Source organism: Oryzias latipes, chromosome 16, assembly GCF_053564925.1.
Source record: "Oryzias latipes strain Hd-rR chromosome 16, Olatipes_Hd-rR_3.1".
Lineage (NCBI taxonomy): Eukaryota > Metazoa > Chordata > Actinopteri > Beloniformes > Adrianichthyidae > Oryzias > Oryzias latipes.
In genome coordinates, this window is record NC_136252.1 from 18093552 (window position 1) to 18098103 (window position 4552).

Genomic DNA, 4552 nt, shown 5'->3' on the forward strand with positions numbered 1-4552 from the left:
GTCGGAAGGACTGAGGACTGAAGCGTCCTCCAGAGCGTTGTACGTTAGAAATCACCCCCTTTCCCGCAAACACGTTTAGAGACATGCTTGGCTCGCGCTGAGCATGTAGCCACAGCGAGTGGGCACTGAGGTCATCGGCTTACTTCTGCATTCTGACTGGTTTGGAGTTTTGCTACACTTTTTGCAGGGTGAATGTGAAAAGGAAAGTGCAATCAAGTCTTTAAAGATGTTAATGATGATTTAGTGATGTCACAGACTGAGTGATGTTAAAGAAGACAATAAAAAACCGTTTCAAAGGACTAACTTTTAATTTTATTTTTTGAGTCATTTGATGCAATTACATTTTGAAAACTGAAAAAGCATATCTCTTAATCCATTTTAATGATCAAATTAGATATTTCTAATTGAATTTTGCTACACATTTACCAGAGAACTTCTTGAAAATTAACCATGAAATACCATGTTTTTTACCATTTTAATTAAGTGACAGAATAAGCAGTGTTGAAGAAGAAGAAGAAAAAATGGTATGGCGGATTGCTTTTTCTTTTTCATTTTGAGTCAACAAATGCAGATTCATTTTGAAAAATGAAAAAGCATTTCTATTAATCCATTTTAATGATCAAATTAGATATTTCTAACTGAATTTTGCTACACATTTACCAGAAAATCAAAAAGCATTTCTGGTATTGACTTTTATTTTTAATTATGCTCATATAGGACGCACACAACATGCAGCTCACACACCCAGGAAACGTTCACACACAAACGCACTGGCATACACGCATTATGTAGCCTGACACTCTCCCAGCTAGAGTAGTTATGATCGATCTTAACAATGTTAGCTGGAATGTGTGTGGACTTGGCTCTGGGCCAAAGAAGCTGAAAGTGTTAAACTGAATGATCTTAAAGCAGATATAGCTTTACTGCAGGAGACCCACTTATCTAAATCAGAGGATCATCTTCTGTGCTGCTCATAGTTTCCATTCATGTATTCTGCTGGTCAAAACTCCAAACAAAGAGGAGTTGCTGTTTTAATTAGTAAAAACATTGATTTTACTCATAAGGATACAGTTACTGACCCAGAAGGCCGATTTGTAATTATAAACAAATCATTTCAGAATAAGGACTTTTGCATATAGTGTTTATGGCCTGAATGTTGACGACTCTTCCTTCTTTCACAGATTGTTTACCTCACTTTCGGTTCACTCTGACTCTACAATTCTTATAGGAGGAGATGTCAATCTGATTCTGGACCCTGAAGTTGACAGACTCCAGCACACTAGGCAGTCTGCAAGTATTCTAAAGCAGTACATGAATGATCTGGGTCTCTGCAACGCTTGGCGCTCATGTCACCCAAACACTAAAAGATTCACCTTCTTCTCTCCAGTTCACCATTCACACTCTGATTTAGACTATTTATTAGTCTGTAAATCTCTTTTAAAATGATAAAGAAAATATTTGACATTTTATTTTCAAACATTTATTTAATAAGTGTTTTGCAAAATTCAATTAGAACTTTGTAATTTGACAATTTAAATGGATTAGCAGAAATGCTGTGTAGACACAGCATGTTTGAAACACAACTCGCTCACAACGGTGGTTTAGGGTAAGCTTCCTGTTTTTAAATATTTAAAAGCTGACAGCTTGACAGAAGTGAAAAGTCACGGCCTCTGCTTCTGTTTTCCTGGAAGACAAGTTCTTGCAAAAAAAAGTTTTCACGCACACTTCACCATATGGTCACACAATAGTTCAAAAATTCAGAGTAAATACGAGATATTGTATGTAAAATTATTCCAAAAACAAATATCCAGGACAGTTAAAAAAAACAATTCTGTCAAAAACACAAACTCAAATGAGTTTTCCTCTCGGTAACAGGAAACTTTATTTCATATTTAAATTCACACACGGTTTGGGAAAGTTTATTTAGAATTGTAATTGACAGGTGAAAAAAAAAAAAAACAAACACCAAAAAACAACTCAATTTATCAAAAATAATAATTTTGGATTTCCAAACTTTGAGTCTTCAAAAGATAAGTTGAAAGAAGAAAAGAGTGAGGGCCTCATAGACTTTGTGTATGAAAAAGAGAGGTGCCAAAGAATTCACTGTTTGAATTTTCTCTTAAGAAAACAATGTCAAAGAGACCAACGCCACTATTTCAAGTCACATACCTGCACTTGCAGTGACAGCACTGTTGCAGAAGTTACCGTTGCAACAGCTAAACTTTATTCTTGGAAATAGAGAAGGAAAGATGTTTGAGACAGAACACATCAGCTTTGAGATGCATCCCTTTACGGTGGTTGTGTTTCCTCCTAAATCAACTGAGAGAGAATGTTATTAGAAGCTTTAAAATCATTTTCCTTTAGAATAGTCAAGAATAGAGGAAGAACAGGGGTCTCACCTGTTTCAGTAACGCAGAGGTCTTCGTTCCCCTCACAGGCTAAAGTTTTGTCACATGTTGAACCATCACAGGTGAAGCACTGTCTCCCATTTGGAGTGGTTTTGATCGAATCTACAGAAACAAAACATAAATTATGTTTAAAGATGATCAGAACCTCACAGCCTTTTTCCCCCCGATTTAATCTTGTAAACAGATTTATTGATTTTTAAAAATGTAATTTAGATTTATATGAATAAAGCAGTTTTTATAAGAGTTATAAACAATGTTTTTGTTTCTGTCAGAAAATCCCACATGGAGTTAAATTCTGTATCCAAAACCAGATTCATCTTTTTAATGTGAAGTGTTTTCTATTCCCTTCATGTATGACATTGCTGCTATCTTATGAAGTGATATATATGCTAAGACATTGCAAACAAAACTTTCTAAGAATCAAATGAAAACATTAAATATTTGCTTTCAAAACATGTTTTTGCTTTAAAAAAATTTTTTTTTTTTGCTTTCAAAAATTATTTTTGCGTTGCAACACAAATGTTTTCACATGTGTTGTGTCTCATCTCTCTTTCTCCACATCTTTGATTTTGCTTTCATAAGTTTAATTTTAGTGTGACATATCTGCCATGGAACAGCCTGCTGATTGGTCTAGATTCTAACCAATCAGGTGTCTCTGTTTCGTCAATCAGACTTTGTATCGGTTCTGTTCGAACAGGATTCTGCAGTCTTCATCCATTCATGCCTCTTTCTCTCAGAGTAAAACCCAGAAGGAGCAGCAAAGCCAGTAAAATAAAATAAAACCCTCTTTTAGAAACCAGGGGCCTCATTTATAAAACTTTGCGTAGGATTTGCGTCAGAAGTGGCGTACGGATGAAACATAGGACGTGCGTACGCACAGAAATATTCGGATTTATAAAACCGTGCGCACGCACATCCTACCCATCTTTCCGTTAATAAATCACAACCAATTCTAAATACAGCGCAGCTTTTGCGGCTTCATGACACGCCCATAGTTGCCCATAAATAGTCCGTGAAACGCCCACAAATGAATATTCATTGATTGCGAAACCATGGCGAACACAGAGATGAAATCAAAAAAACGTAACTTCACTCAATGTGATGTAGAAGTTATCGTTGGCGGACGCCTTATAAGCTGTAGCCTCACAACCTCGGACCGTGGACGAAACAAAAAAGAAAAGGTCGGACATCAAAGTCGAGGCAAAAAAACGTCTGGTGGGTAGATGGGGCATTTTATTTCCATCCATTTAATTGCATCTGACAAGCTACAGATGTCAGTAATAATCGACGTGGAAAAGGGAAATTGATCAGCGCAAATGTAATTTCTTGTTTTTTTCTGAATGGTTGATACATACACCATACATTGTTTTATCAAAAATAAAACAAACTAAAGGCATATGTATGAATACCATAATTCCGTAGCTTATGAAGAAATGTTTTACTATGACAACAACTTTCCCCAGTGGACAATTAATGCATCTCTCTCTATCTATCCATCTGTCTGTCTGATTGCACCCATATCTGCTCTGCCAGACGGACACACTGACGAGAATATCAGTTTTGTACATTATTTTGTTCTGTTAACTATATTATTTATTTATTTATTTTTTAACTTGTCCTGTCCAACAGCTAGGCAGACAGATGAGAGCTGAGGGCCTCTTGTGTTGGACATATTTTACTTTAACAAGAGGGGTTATTAATCTTCAGACAAACCAAAGGTATGTCTGATAAACCCCTTTTTGTTGTATTATTTTTTATTTATTTGTTACATTTAGTGTGTGTGGGTAGGGAGAGGGGAAGAATGTGGGGGGGGGGGGGGGCGGTGGAAGAGAGTAAAAGGAAAAAAGGTGAGAAGGTGGGGGATACAAGTACTGATTTGAATAAGTTATTATTTTAAGCTGTAACAATTATACCAGATCTGCTGGAAAGACAAATATTACATCAAAGGTGAAATTCTTACACTAAGATGAGTGGAAAACATCTGTCCATCAATACACTGTGGGGTCCATCAATACACTGTGGGTTAGGACGAGGGATGAAGCAGACAGGGAGCAGTGTGGGAGTGTGCACGTGCACCTGGGGGTGGAGATACATGCACGCTGCCAAAGTGAACCGTGTGTTCATAAGGGGAACCAGATCCTACC

At 36.7% G+C, this 4552-nt stretch overlaps 1 long non-coding RNA gene across 1 annotated transcript; it reads right to left on the reverse strand.

The window, feature by feature from the left end:
* Positions 1 to 1853: 1853 nt before the first annotated feature.
* LOC144984555 (uncharacterized) lies at positions 1854 to 2521 on the reverse strand. The gene is made up of 2 exons (XR_013648349.1): positions 2400 to 2521; positions 1854 to 2319 (listed from the first exon to the last, which is right to left on the reverse strand). It is a non-coding gene; the product is annotated as an uncharacterized LOC144984555 (long non-coding RNA).
* Positions 2522 to 4552: the final 2031 nt, after the last annotated feature.